This window comes from Dreissena polymorpha, chromosome 3 (genome assembly GCF_020536995.1).
Source record: "Dreissena polymorpha isolate Duluth1 chromosome 3, UMN_Dpol_1.0, whole genome shotgun sequence".
NCBI classification, from domain to species: Eukaryota; Metazoa; Mollusca; class Bivalvia; order Myida; family Dreissenidae; genus Dreissena; species Dreissena polymorpha.
This window is the reverse complement of record NC_068357.1, coordinates 1,226,084-1,242,529: the sequence shown is the minus strand read 5'-3', so window position 1 is coordinate 1,242,529 and position 16,446 is coordinate 1,226,084. Positions and strand designations below refer to the sequence as shown.

The window sequence follows — 16,446 nt, the reverse complement described above, 5'->3', positions numbered from 1 at the left end:
TTAAGGTTGCGTCATAAACTCATAATATGATAAACATTACTTAAACTTTGGGTTGTTCTTATGACTTTTCTTAATTCTGGTCTATATTTGTGCTTCTATTTTAAACTTGTAAATGATTTTCCAACAAACTCTTTGTTTCTTATCAATGATGGAGGTACATGTAGCAGGGATATATTTACAATTCAGCATTGATTATTTCCTGACAACTTATTTTGTGCATTGAGTTACTGTTATTTGAATTTGTTAAAGGGATTTTTGAACCAACAAGGACTAAAGGTATTTGTTCTGAAAGCCAGGATGGCTTATCAGACTTGGTTTGTTTATGTACTAATAGCTTCTACTAATACCGGAGTTTCAATGTCGGTTGTGTGTGTGTGTGTTACACTTAAATGCTACACTAAATAAAGCATGTTTTCAAAAAAACATTTTCAAAATTACATATATTGAAACATCAGCACAACAATCTACTTTGTTTCTGTTTAAACAACCAATAAAAAACTTAACAGATACATATAATGTAATGTATACATGTTCTTTTTATTTTATTCAATATAATATATTTCTTCAATTTAAGTTATTTTAACTCTGTGTCAAGCATGGTGTTCAAAGCTGCAAGGTTTAGGCATTTGTGTGCACTTGTATTATAAATTAGTAATTGTGTAATTTATTCACTCTTAATACTTATGTTACTATATAAAGTAATAAAATTGACTCGATTGCATGTGATTATCGGTCAAAGCAAGATGATTATCACGTTTGGCCCTGCAGGGCCAAATGTTGATAATCGATAATCGGCCCCGGTGACGTCACGGCCAACGCGTTACGTTATAACAAAATGGCGTCCACATTCAGCCTCAGTCAACGGTGATCAATGCAATTAACCACAACTCAACGAAAGAATCAACCATAATGTTAACGACACGCAGCACAAAGTTTGGATAATACAAACATCGATTGAAACGGCAACTCTTCTGTACATTAGATATATGCCTCTATTTGAGATTAAACTGGATCTATCGAACTGACGAACAGCAAAATGTATACTTAAATAAACAAATAATGATAAAAACAATTATGTGCTATTCCGTCCTTTTTTTGTTATATCATCCGTTATTTTATATTGATTTTAAATCACAGTTTTTTAAATGAATGTATCGAATGCTAACCACTTTCAACAAAAACACGATTTACGAAATCAAATGACTTGTCGGAGCGATTACACAACATTGATTCCTAATTATGCATTACAAACACACAATCAGAAATAGGTTTTGGATTCGTTCGATGCTTAAAATTAAAATGTTTCACTGTTAAATATCAACCATCCAAGACGGAATTATTGTCCCTAAAATCCAAAGAGTCTAGCTTAAACTGTGTTTCGTCACAGAAATGACGTCACATGAAATACGTCATAAATTTCGTGTTCAATTGAATGAAAATTTAAGTACGGAAAGCTGGTTCTGTAATAAATAGTACAGTTAACGGGGATTAAGTATTAGAGACGTTAATACCATCGTTGCTTGAGGGCCAGAAGTGATAATCGGCTCAGGAGTGAATAATCGCTCTCAGGCCTACGACCTTCGGGGCGATTATTCACTCTGCGGGCCGATTATCACTTCTGGCTCTCAAGCAACGAGGTATTAACCTCTAATTATTTTCAACTTCAAATGAATTAAACAAAATTTGATTGTAGTATTTTATGCTCCCCTTCGAAGAAGAGGGGGTATATTGTTTTGCACATGTCGGTCGGTCGGTCCGTCCACCAGATGGTTTCCGGATGATAACTCAAGAACGCTTAGGCCTAGGATCATGAAACTTCATATGTATATTTATCATGACTTGCAGATGACCCCTATTGATTTTAAGGTCACTATGTCATAGGTCAAGGTCACAATGACTCGAAATAGTAAAATGGTTTCCGGGTGGTAACTCAAAAATGCTTACGCCTAGGATCATGAAACTTCATAGGTACATTGATCATAACTGGCAGATGACCCCTACAGATTTTCAGGTCACTAGGTCAAAGGTCAAGGTCACACTGACACGAAACAGTAAAATGGTTTCCGGATGATAACTCACGAATGCTTACGCATAGGATCATGAAACTTCATTGGAACATTGATCATAACTGACAGTTAACCCCATTGATTTTCAGGTCACTAGGTCAAAGGTCAAGGTCACAGTGACTCAAAATAGTAAAATGGTTTCCGGATGATAACTCAAGAATGCTTACGTCTAGGATCATAAAACTTTACAGGTACATTGATCATGACTCGTCTTACAGATGACCCCTATTAATTTTCAGGTCACTAGGTCAAAGGTCAAGGTCACAGTGACTTGAAACAGTAAAATGGTTTCCTAATGACAACTCAAGAATAATTCGGCCTAGGATCATGAATCTTCATAGGTATATTGATCTTGAGTGTCAGATGACCCCTATTGAATTTCAGGTCACTCGGTCAAAGGTCAAGGTCACATTGACAAAAACGTATTCACACAATGGCTGCCACTACAAATGAGAGCTCATATGTCGTGCATGCATGTTTTACAAACAGCCCTTGTTACAAGATCATATTAAGTCTGCATGCATTTATAAAACAGCAAAAGTGATGATGAATTTAATGGCTTTTACAAGTTCACTCCAGTTCTAAATATCAATAAAATATGCTCGAAATAGGTCTGTCTTGGATGTCAGTAATAAAGATTCTAAGTATGCTCAACATCTAATGACGTCACATCTGTAAAAAATAAGGATTTATTATCATGTTTTGGAAAGGATAAAAAAAGAGTTACTAATTGAGTCGTTTACTTGAGTCAAAAACTTAAATAACCTATTAAGTTTCATCTTAACATGTTTATTCCGGAAGGACATAAGCATGGACACAACTATACCTGTTACTCGAATCAGTCTCAGTAAAGTTGTCATTACATTAGCAGGAGGTGTTGTGATCTTTATGATTACTGTCCCAAATGCATTTTAACCTGTCAATTAAATCAAATATACTTGACCAGAATTTTGCCTGCCACAAAGGCCAGTATTCTAGAATTTCTCCTTGACCTCATATAGTTTTAAGGAACAATAAATATTCATATTTAAAAAAAGACATTTACTATGCTTAATAAAAAATCTGAAGTGTATTTAATAGTTCTTTATTAATATAGCACAAATAAAAGAAAAACAATTATTGACTTTGGCTGGGATTCAAACTAACTCTACTGTGCTTCCACTGCACACCAAAAAATTTAGGTTATCAATTATCAAGGAAAAGCTTTATTAGTTTACTGATTTGAATGATTATCTGACAATCAATCAATATTTTAAACATGTTTCTTAGTGAAGATTGTTATTTTACTTGTTCATACATACTATGTATATTCGTTATTGAATTTGTGACATTAATTTGTATTTAATCTATGACAATTATTTTGAAAATCATGATTTTATCAAACAGGTAAACAGGTCTCTTTAATATAAATAGCAAGGACACTTCCTCTGTCAGAAATCAAAACATCTGGCTACGTTGGTTGCTCCAAAAAAGGTCCCTGTACCTAGCTTTGTCTTAGGTCACATGTAGACTTTTGCAGAGACGGTCATATGTGTTCTTAGGATATTAATACAACAGACAAGAAAGGCTGGAATCCGGTACATTCCGCCTGTTACCATGGGAGACTTGGCTGTCTACAGCTACTCAACAAGTGGGACGCCAGTATTGACGAGTGTGATAATATTGGGAATACCCCAGGTAATTTGTTGGTGTTATCTTAAACATTTTAAAGGGCAGCAGTGTGGTAACAGATGTGATGTATTCTTTTACAATTACGCATGAGGTGTTTTGATCATCTTTCTTAATCGAAAATATACCCAATGAACAAATTAACAATCTTAACTTTGTTGTCATCGCAAATAGGTTTACCTTAAAACTGCTTGTTTATTGGGGCATTTTTAAACATGAACAATAGTGGTGATAACCTTTAAAGTTTACTTGAAATTACTACGCACCTGCATCGAATGATCACGGGTTTATTGTTTTTGGCCTGTCTGTCTGTCATTCTGTCTGCCATTCTGTCCCAAAACATTATATGGCATCAAAAGTGGCGCAGTAGAGGGCATTGTGTGTCACAAACACAGCTCTTGTTTTAAAATTTAAAATGAATATTAATTTAGCAACTTTGAAACGTTAATATATGTGCACTTCTTATGAATATTTCATGTATGTTTTTTTCTTAAAAAAAACAACAGGAATTCTATGTATTAACTTATTTTTAGCTCGGCTGTTTTCGGAGAAAACCCGAGGTATTGTCATAGCCAGCTTGTCGTGTCGTTCGCTGTCCGACGTCTGCAGTCCGCCGTCCGCGTCGTGCTTAAACCTTGACATTTTGCTCTAAAATCAAAGTGCTTCCACCTACAACTTTGAAACTTCATATGTAAATGCACCTTGATGAGTTCTTCACGCCACACCCATTTTGGGGTCACGAGGTCAAAGGTCAAGGTCACTGTGACCTAAAAAAAATCTGACAAGCTTTCATTCATTCAAAACTGCACCCGCAGCCGAGCGTGGTACCCGTTATGCGATGCTCTTGTTCATACAAAGTGTTTCTTTGTGATTGATATAACAAACATTTTATAGACAATATTGATAAAGTGACACTAAATGGTGAAGTCAGAAAAAATTCAGTGTGATATAAAGGTCATTTGTTGAATTCAGTAGAAAATCAATCAGCTGATACACACTGTTGATTCCAGCACACTACGCAGCAGCCGAGGGTCGCCTCCCATGCCTGAAGTTCCTCGTCAGCACGGGTATCAGCCCCACGCACGTGTTGGGCGCCCGTAACGACCAGGGGGAGACACCCAAGGACCTCGCCCAGCAGTTCTACAAGGACGCCATAATTGAGTACATCAACGGCATCGAGTGGGAACGGGACCACCCAGAACAGGCTGAGAGTGAGTCTATGGCCCGTTTTTACCAACCCATTCTTCGCCTTAAAAATAAACAATAAAATTAGAACACAGAGACAAATAAAATATTTCAGTGTTTGAATACATACAGGATACCACTTGTGATTAAGTCATTAACAAAATGTTGTGCATAAAGAATGACGTAGAAAGAGTATGGTAATGGAATTTTGACTCACTATAAAGCAATTCGTAAATATTCAAATTGAAAGAATATTCTTTATTTTTATACTTAAGACTAAGAATCGTTTGGTTAAAACAGGTCTATGACATAATTGTTGTTCACATTTAACCCTCTACCACTGAGATATGCATTTTGATATGTTTGTTATAAAATTTGAGTGTAGGACGTTATCGTTGTATTTGTTTTAACTGTAATTAGGTACGACAATTTCCGCCTCAACTGTAATTTTGCTTAGAAGAGACTTCCTTAAAATGGAAAATACCAAAATATCAAATTGAGTTGCTAATTAGAGACCATTTGTGAAGTATATGCCATTGTTAATGTCTTCATGTCCTTGTAAATCTTTTCTTTTTCTCTTGTGATTTTCTGTATCATGGGATTTGATCTAGTAATACGGTTTATGTTGATTATGATTTAACAGTGTTTCTGATTTGTAATAATTGTTTCTTTTATACAAGCACTTTTATATGTAATAGAATTCACTTTTTTGATTATAATGTTAACAGTATTTTGAAAAAATAATTGATATCTTTTGGAAATATTGTGTGCTGTTTTCATATAAAAATAAGGTTGTTTGATTATTATTAAATAGTAATTGCACTTGTTTAAATCAATAATGTTTTAAGATCTTGCATTTCCTGCTCATTTTGCTGCATTTAACGGTGACCTTGACCACCTATGAATGCTCGTGGAGAATGGAGTAGTGAACATCAATGAACGTGATGACAAGGGCTCAATACCAGCACATAAAGGTGCAATATCTGTTAGGCTCTTAGTAGGCAACAGTTTGTTCTACCATGACAATATTATATACAGTGAAAAAATGGTTTGTTCTTCCATGACAATATTATATACAGTGAAAAAAATGAGCATTCTAAAGTTTCAATTCACAAAAGTTAATAATCTATGTTTTGATCAATTAAAGTAAATGTACCTAAAACTCACATTCAATATGCCTTGTACAGGAGAAAAGAAAATACCCCAAATGTGATAAGCACAAACAAATGTCTTTTTTCAATGGCCAAATTGTCCATGCCTCCTTGGAAATATCATCAATAGTATACTTTACTCATCAATCATGCTAAGGTTGGTGAAGTGACTGAAGCATAGTTGAACAAACAAAGTTTTTTTATGGAGCTAATTAAACAAAAAACGAACTTAGGAAATATGACGGTGCTGTCAAATTGTATTGCAGTCTATATCTTTAATGGATTTCATAATAGGTCAAATGTAGCCATCTTAAAGATGGCATCATATTTCAAATATCCATATCGTATAAACTTGACCTGATTCAAAAATCAATAAATTGTTGTTGACAATAGAGTGTAACTCTGTCCAAAATGGTGTATGCATTATTGACAATATTTTAGTTCTGTATAATGTAACAATAACAATAAGATATTGACCAAAAACTTTTAGTATCAATGTCATCAATATTGGAATGATAGATAGACTTATTGTTGTTGACAACAGAAGTAACAAAAACAATTGTATGCATGCTTGCCCATTGTTCCACTTTGAATATTCGTGTTTGGTAAAATTGCACATTAACTCAGAAATATTGACCCAAAACTTTACATGGTTCAATATTATCAAAAATTGAACATATAATATTTATTCAGCTGCTGGCCAGGGCCATGTGCATGTTCTACAGTGGCTTATAGAGATGGGCGCAAACATGACCATTACAAACCAATCAGGCGAGACCCCGCGGGATGTGGCCTGAAGATTCTCCAAACTCGCCTGTGTCAAGCTGCTAGGTAGAGATCCACTCCTCAGAGGAGAGCAAGAGGAAGCAGAAGGTTGGTAACAGTATTGTAGCAAAATTCGATGGAATAATAACACACAACTTAAGTAACTGATCATTGAGATTAATTTTGATATTTAACACAAACGCTTTTCAGTCCAAAAAATATTATAATCAACAAGATATTTAAGACTAACAAACTTGCGTGTGTCAAGCTAGTAGGTAGTGATCCATTACTAAGAGGAAGCAGATGCTTTGTAAAAATAGTTAATGTTGTTTTAAGAAAAGCAGATTTTGTAACAGTAGTTAGGATTGCATTAATAAAAGCAGAATGTTTGTAACAGTAGTTAATGTTGCTTAACCATTAACCACTCAGATATGCATTTTGACGCATCGGAAGACCCTTAGAAAATCAAATTAAATTCAAGACCTTTCTTACTAGATTCAAGTTTTAAAGTCTTCATTTCCAACCATATGATACTGATGGGCAACAAACAGCATAAATCCTGAACAGACTGCAAATCACCCATAGGCTGTTCTGATTTTATTCTGGTTGCTTAAACCATTTTCACTTCTCCTCTGAGTGGGATAAGGTTAAATTGGTTTAAATATGACCCATGTTTTTGCAGGATAGTTGTAAACTAAAACTTGCTTTCAGCATTAATCAATATCCTGATGCAACAACAAACTTGCAAGAAATATGACCAATGTTTAGACAGTATATGTATAATATGATCCTATATTCTAAGATACAAAAATGAAGAAAAGCTTGTTAGGAACAGCCCCATGTTTTTGACAAAATACAAACACAACAATTACCTTTTTAAATACATATATATAGATGACAATATTCATATTGGATGTAATTAAATATCTTAAAACTAATATTGAAGTTTGACTTTTATTCTTTACAGACTTTGAAATGTCATTTGATAGATGAAATATCTATTGTATTATAAACTGTCATAACCACCTCACTTTTGCACCACAGCTTAATCGGTGGATACAATTATTTCAAAAATATATAAATATTTTCATCATAAACCATCTTTCAATAAATTTCAAAAAAGTAAAAGGTGTTCAGCAGGTCAACCGCTTTTAATGTTTAGACAATCAAAAATAAATTCATTTTTTACTGTATTTTGTTTAGCAGAACCTCCTAAAGTCCTTGACAGTTTTCGCTAAAACTTACTGCAGCATTCTCTGGCAGTTTGGATCACTTGACCTAAGTCATAATGTTATATGCACTGTTGTTTTTGCGTCAGTTGAATTCGCCAGGTTAGTAAAATATGGACATTTATATAGTCTCTTGGGCCCTGATACCTTTATTTCAGAGATCATATACTCAGCTTTTATTGTGACGCTTTATGATGTCAAATATCTCCATGCCTCATACTCATACATGAAGTATGTATATAGGATGGGACAAACTTTAAGATCAGTCAGGACTAATATAGTTATAAAGATTCTTCTTCTTTATTCGTCCTGATTTCATTTGCAGATCTTGGGTCTCCCGCACACCTTGCAGCATTTTCTGGAGATCTGGAACACTTGGCCTCCCTCATCGAGAAAGGCGTCAGTAATATCAACGAGCAGGATGAAAAGGGGTCTACTGCCGCACATAAAGGTTAGGAAGCCACAATACTAAATAACTTTTATAATAAAGCAAGCCAACGTTAACATGAGTCACCATAGATGCACAAATATATTAAACAATCAGTTAATATTATCTAAAAACGGTTTTATAAGTAAATATGTTACAGCTGCAGCTCAAGGTCATGCCCACATTCTAAAATGGCTGCTAGAGAAGAATGCGGACATGTCCCTACGCAACACTCAGGGTCTTACACCGCTAGACGTGGCGCGCAAATATGGCAACAAAACATGTGTGAAAATTCTTGGCGGAAACCCAGGTAACAATTTGTGAATAAAATGGGTCAGTTATAGTAAATTATTAGGCTTTGCTTTGTCATTTTTGTTCTGTGAGAATCTTTAAATTATATATTTTGTTCTTTAATAGTCTGTTTCATGTGTTGTGGAATATATAGTAATAGGTTTGGGGCATTTAGATAATATTGTCAATTATTAATTCAGTGAGTTTGATTTACGCGTCTCACATCTGTTTTTCCACACTTTACAGATGACTTATAACACCTGGAGGAGTGGTCGGACGAGGAAGCAGGAGGCACAGAGGGAAAATCTGTTAGCGATAAATAGAAGAAAGAATCCAGAGGTAAGGGAAAAGCTGTCAAAGTGTTCTTTTGAGGACTAAACAGGTCTGCCCAGTAAATTGTAGTGAAGACGCATGTGACCCGTAAAAAAACTATGAAATTCACACACTTATTTTAGGACTTATCAGCCTGTGTATTTGCAACCAGACTCTATTGAGCAATAAACTCTTTCACTCATTATTCTGCATTGTCTAGTGCTTGAGGCGATTGCGATGTGTCGTCTCTCTTAATCGCAGTTTTTTGTTGTTTTAAATGCGTTTTAAAAAAATGAGTATCATATCAAGGGGTGTATTTTGAATAAATTCATAATTTATTAAATATTTTAAACGGAGCGTTAACCAGATTGACGAAAAAAAGAAAGGTTCTAAAATACTGTATTTTTTTACAATTATTAGTTTCAATTGATTAAAATATCCCGACTGGTATATAACATTACTTGAAAAAGTTGTTAAGTTTTCATATTTTCAGTATATTCGGTAATAAAATTGTACTGGGTATGTGCACCAGGTAACTACCTGTTAACTATAAATAACGCAAGTAGATTGATCATCATCGTCACGTGGTAAACCCAGGAATGCAAAATGTGCATGCGTAGTGAATTGTATATATAATTTTGATATACAATGATCAATCTACTTGCGTTATTTATAGTGTGTATGTCATTATGTCACCTATTTTCGCGTTGTACTTTCGATTTCACATTGCAAAATTGTATTACCAAATAAACTGAACATATGAACTTTTTGTCAAGGAATGTTATATACCAGTCATGATATTTTAATCAATAAACTAATGATTGTAATAAATTACGGTATTTTAGAACTTTTCTATTTTTTCGTCTATCTGGTTGACGGTCCCTTTAAATGCTCTCAAGAATACACAGACATAAATTTATTTCATATGAAAATGGGTAAAAATATCAAAACGTATTAGGCAATAACATTGCAAATTAATATCTAGTTGTTTTTTTAAGCTTGCATTTTGAATTTGCATTTGGTTTTGATGTGGTGTTTTTTGGAAAACAAGAATAATATAACGATGGAAAAAATGCTTGTTAACTTAAATTTCATCAAATAAAAGAGGGAATCTTTAAAAGATAATATCGTTCCAAAACAATTATGTTCCAAATGTGGAACTTTTTATCAATTCAGGACATATATGATTTTTACTTTGTACTGTTTCTTTAGCTGCCATAGCAATTATTTTTCAAACATAAAAGTGAATATTTAATGACAAAACCATCTCTTCGTGACAGTCTGCAGATAAGCCAAACGAGATTGTGAGCCGTCAAGATTTCAAGGCAATGCTATTTAGAAACATTGGATATTGTGTAACTTTTAATGTGATAATATGTCAATAAAATCATCAAGTTCTGAATTAATATATAAACACACCTTATTAACATACGGTGTGTGTGATTGTGTATTATATTGAACCTTTTCATATTTAATGGTATGAATTACATGATACAATTATGTACGTCTTACTGACTGTTTACCAATGTACACTGACTGAAAATATATCATACAGTATGCAACGTTAAAACTTAGTTGGATTGATCCTTATCATATTAATTATCATTATGTAGTAATAAATTTTCAACTGCGTTTATTGTTTGATTCATAAAAGGAAATACATACAGTAATTAATGTGTTGGTATAAAACATTATCGCAGCATACGCACTTATTAAATATTAAAATTGTAATAATTTAATTTTTAATAATTGCCCATTAATTTTACCTCTACATTGATATCGACCTGCTACAAAAGTGTCTGATAAACACCTATATAAATTATATCTGTTAAACAGGCGTTAACATCAGTCAATGACAAGTGGTTCGTCTTATTACTCGGAAACAACTATAAAGTCACCTTGTTCGGTGAAAACAAATCAAGATGCAACACAATAAATAACAAATGCATAGCAAGCTGAAATATATTTTAATAAAAAAGCAACAAACACGCAAAACAACAAATGTTTTAAATATTATTAAAGTGAAAGTGTTCATGATTTACATGGTTAATGTCATAAACATATGCATTCCTGTTAAAAATGCGTTTCAGTGATAACTCGATTATAATTTAGTATTTGAGCGAGAATGGGGGCATACAGGTATGATAAAAACACGACAGGTTAATGCATATCCTTTTAAATATATAAGGCTCAGCACGAATAAAAATAATTGCTTAGAAAGTCTTGATCTTATTTTATTCCAGGCCTACAAAACGATCGGGCACTAATATAATATTGTCTATGCATATTATATTACATTCCTATGGAAGACGTACGAGTATACAATAAATTGCGTACATAAAAGTCAATAAACGTATCAAATAAAGTTGGTCATACTTGACTAGTTATAAAATATATGAAAAGAGACCACTATTTGTTATTTAATATGTTTGAGAGGACATGTTCTACAAACATTCAGTAAATTGTCAATTTTGTAATAATGTTCATGAGCATAAACATTAAATACATATATAATGTGGTTTACATACATGTTATTATAGTTTACAATAATGCTCTTGACTGTTTTTATTAACTTTTCAACGTTACGAATTTTATTTAATGCTGACACAACAGTACTCTCATTTAAATGCACGTGTTAATACTTTCACTCTGCTAAAATAGCATTCCTCATTATCATCTTCTCACTCAACATTAACATCACCATCGTCATCTTATCATCATCAAAACATTATAACATCTTTAGTATTATGATCAATAAAACTAACGCAAACAAAGCAATTTAAACAAAAGCTTTGCCAAAGACACGACCGCAATGCTCTTTCAAGAAATTAAGAACGGAATCTCCATACGGTTCATCAAACATGTTAAACTCATGACAATTTCCCGATTTTAGTCGTAAATTAAGTCTGCAACCATAGAAATCACGAAAAACATGACGAAATAATGTGCATATTCCCCATACGGTCCCCTATCCATATTCTTAATTTAATCAACCTAGATTAAGTAATTATTGAGTTATTGTAGGATCCAGCTTGTTTACAGAAAGGAGAGACGGGAGACCGGGGGGTAACCCTATAATCCACTCCAATGAAACCAGCAGGGGACTAAAACACGACAACGCTGTTACCAACGTTATATATAGACAAGAGGGCCCAAACTCATTCGGTCGATCACATGACATATGTAAATAAAATATGTTGTGTGCAAACTTTGTGATGTTTCAGTAATAACTGTGGCTTAAACAGAGGTTTTGTACTCTGTATGACACACATCTGATATTTCCATAGACGATGTAATAACAAATTACAGTTTTTATTAATAATAACATACTGAAAAAAAAGTAGCCGATAAGGTGAGCTAGATTGTTACCCAAGGGTCATGATTTTAACAAACTTATCAGTTGACCGCAAATCAATGTCGCACACCAAATAGCAAACCCCATACCCTTGGTGTTTCAGAGAATAAACTTTTTAAAGTTGTTGACAAATAAGTCTATATAACTCATTTGACCCCTGGGATGTGGTTAATTTTGATCACAGGGACATAATTTCAACCAACTTAGTATATGATAACCATTCAATGTTTCATAATATCTATAAAACCCTGACCATTCTGGTTTCAGAGAAGATGTTTTACGATGTACCTTATTTAAGTCAATATATTCAAGCTTGTTTTGATCACAGGGTCATTATTTATACAAAATTTGCAGAGATGCAGAGGATCATTATAAAATGTGAAATACCAATTAACAAACCCTAGACTCTTGTGGTTTCAGACGATAAGAGTTTCAAAGATTTCACTTATTACATATTAGGAAAACCCGAAACCACTCGTGCAGCGCAATTTTTACTTCCGACACATCATTCGACCAACACTTGTTGTTGAAAACGACACAATGTTACACACCCAGTATTAAATCCATGATCCATGCAGTTTCATAGAAGAAGAGTTTTCAAGTAAATAATTATTTAAGTTTATATTAATAATGTGAAGTGGCAAGTTTTGGCCAAAGGGGCAAGTTTTTAACACATTTTGTAGCGGATCAATATATGAAGTATCAAGCCAACTATTAATCCCCTGGCCCAAGCGATTTCAAAGATGTGTGAAGGTTTCACACTCAATTCTTTTTAGCACCTTTGACATACTGTACTTATGCAACAGACCAAAACGTTCAGAAAGAAACTTGAAATAATGTGATCCGTGGATAATTTCTGAAAAGTGCATGTACAATCTGCCAAGCGGTTCAGATGGAAAAGTCTGTAGGTTCCAAACACTCAGGAACGCATGAATAGACGGACGACGGAAAAACGGTTTCTTAAAAGCAAAAGCAATATTTGCTATGGTGAGCTTTTGCAATTATCATACAGCAACAATACACAATTATAAACATTTAAACAATTTAGCATTTCATTATCACAAACCATATACTAAAAACGTAGCATTAATATTAATTGTGGTAGTAAAACAGAAACAATTCGAGTAAGATGTCATCGGTCTCATAACACAGCATCTCCAAACGCTTTTTGGCAATACAAATAATGTGAATATGATATATAACAAATGCAGATGAATTTATTAAGAACTATTTTTGTTCATGTAAGATCGAACTGGATCTTAATTAATACGAAATCTGACAGAAATACGATGTAAATCATACACATTGTCTATGAATTGTTTATATAGCTTATCATCACCGATATCATCATCACGATTACCATCAACACCAACAACAACTTTCTGAACACAACAATCAGAACCAGTTCCTATTTGGGGTTTCCAGGTATATATCAGAAATCGTAACATAAAGAAACACAAAAACTAGAAACTGAAACCATCAAAATCATAGAAACACTTGAAAACAATTACATGAAACAAACACAAACGATACCAAGGCCATTGAAAATGAAATTACATCAAACAAACAAGTATTAGAAGGAATCTATCATACACAGCTAAATGGAATAATATTACGAGCACGTGCACAGCATGTTGAACACAATGAAAAAAATACAAAATACTTCGCAAACATTAAAAAACGTAGTACTGAACAAAAAACTGTACACAAACTACTTGTTAATGGCGAAGATATAACAAACAGAACTCACATACTAGAAGAACAACGTTCATTTTTCGAAACTCTCTATAAACGAAAACATGTTGAAAATAACATCCTTTTTAAAAATAAACATCATGCCTTAAATCAAGAAGAAAAATTATTGTGTGATGGATTACTTAATGAATATAAATATGGACTAGCACTTAAAAAATGAAAAATAACAAAAGTCCAGGATCTGATGGAATCACAATCGAATTTTATAAAATATTATGGAATGATATTTAAACATATTTAATTAATTCACTAAACTATTCATTTAACAACGAAAACTCAACTACGCTACAAAACAAGGTATAATATCACCTATTCTAAAACCTGGAAAAAACTTAGAATCCTTATCAAACTGGCGCCAAATCAGTCTACTGAATAACGATTATAAAATTGCAACTAAAAGTATATCAAACAGAATTAAAAAAATATTACAATCAATCATTTCAAGATCTCAATCTGGCTTCGTAAAAGGACGTTACATTGGTGAAAATGTACGTCTGATACAAGAATGCATAAATTATTTCAACCAACCAAACAATTCAGGCCTTATTTTCTTTGCAGACTTCGAAAAGGCTTTCGATTCACTAGACCATTCGTTTATGTTCTCTTGTTTAGAAAATATGAATGTTGGTGAAAGTCTAATTAAATAGGTTAAACTATTTTACACCGACATAAACAGTATTATTATTAACAATGGATTATTTTCAAACAGTTTTAACATCGAACGAGGGGTAAGACAAGGATGCCCACTTTCATCCTCGCTATTTATTATATGCATCGAGTATCTATCACACTATATCCAATCAAACAAACATATAAAGGTAATATCACTAGAACCTGACGACGAAATTAAACAGTCCCTATTTGCTGACGATGCAACTTATTTTTTAAACGACAATAGTGACTCATTCAATAACCTTATAGAATCACTAACCCTTTATGGAACGGCATCAGGTCTAAAACTAAACAAAAGTAAATGCACTGTGCTACGAGTAGGTAAATTTAAACAAAGCAATATTCAACTTAAAAAAGAAATGAAAGATTCCACTGGATATCAGATGAAGCAACAACGTTAGGAATAACCTTTACAAACAATGAAAATGAAACAGTTCTAAAAACATATTGCCTAAATTACAAAAATTTAAAAATTGTTTAAAATCATGGCAGCATCGTAAACTTACACTAATCAGAAAAAAACACGGTGTTGAAAGCGTTTGCACTCCCTAAACTAATTTATACACTAACAGTTCTCCCAAACCCAACAAATGCTATCATTAAAGATAAACAATCAGACATATTTAATTTCATATGGGACGGTAAACCTGATGAAATTAAGCGAACGCAGTTAATTAAATCTGTAGAAAATGGAGGTATTCAATTAACGGATATCGACTCATTCTTAAATGCAATCAAATGCAGCTGGGTTAAAAGATATCAAGATAATACCAATACGAGAAAATGGAAATTATTCTATCAGGAAATCCTAAAAAAATATGGTGACTCCTTACTTTTTGAATGTAACATCAGCAATACCATTTTGCATGAAATTGCAAACAAAAACATTTTTCTATCTAATGTTTTATCGGCATGGACTAATGTTACTCATAATCTAGAAACCCAAATCACCAGTAAAACTATTTTATGGAACACTAAAGACATAATTTCAAACAATAAACTTTTTTTCTATAAACATTGGTTTGAACAAAACATTAAATATGTCGACCAATTGTACGATTACAGAATAATTGACTATTCTTTTGATAATATATGTTATATATACGGAATACCTTCAGGCAATGTCCTAATGTACTAGTATTACACATTAATTAAAAGCATACCCATACATATTAAATCTACAATTAATACAAATAACACACCATGTGCTCAAACATCATTCACGGAAAACATACTTGCAAAACAAAACAAAACAAATAAAATATTTTACAAACTACAAATTAAAACCCTGCAGAAAATTCCATGATTCAAAATAAATGGCAAAGTCTTCTTCGAGAACAAGAATTTAATTGGAAACAAATATTTATCACGCCATATAAAACAACTATAGATAGCACACTGAGAAATCGTTCAATATAAATTTGTCCATAGAATCATAGCAACAAATAAATACCTTTTTAAGTGCAATCTATCCAACACAAATCTATTTGATATGTGCAGCGAACACATTGAAACAATAGAACACCTTTTCTGGGAGTGCAAACATACTCAAATTCTATGGAACCAGTTA

The 16,446-nt window shown here is 33.0% G+C and overlaps 2 protein-coding genes and 1 long non-coding RNA gene across 10 annotated transcripts in view; 1 reads left to right on the top strand and 2 right to left on the bottom strand.

The window, feature by feature from the left end:
- LOC127872720 (uncharacterized) overlaps nt 1-16,446 on the bottom strand; it is a 161,314-nt gene that overhangs the window by 85,538 nt on the left and 59,330 nt on the right. The window contains exon 1 of one of the 7 annotated variants that reach the window (XR_008045750.1): nt 12,304-15,937. The exons of the other annotated variants lie outside the window; for them this stretch is intronic. The gene's annotated coding sequence lies outside the window, so the exon portion shown is untranslated. Of the gene's footprint in view, nt 1-12,303; nt 15,938-16,446 lie in introns of those variants that run through there. 7 annotated transcript variants of the gene reach the window in all.
- LOC127872735 (uncharacterized) overlaps nt 1-16,446 on the top strand; it is a 131,483-nt gene that overhangs the window by 85,464 nt on the left and 29,573 nt on the right. Inside the window, exon 2 of the long non-coding RNA XR_008045760.1 lies at nt 11,234-11,253. This is a non-coding gene — a long non-coding RNA (uncharacterized LOC127872735). The remainder of the gene's footprint in view (nt 1-11,233; nt 11,254-16,446) is intronic.
- Nucleotides 1-16,446, bottom strand: part of LOC127872724 (uncharacterized) — a 224,225-nt gene that overhangs the window by 200,030 nt on the left and 7,749 nt on the right. The window lies entirely within an intron of this gene.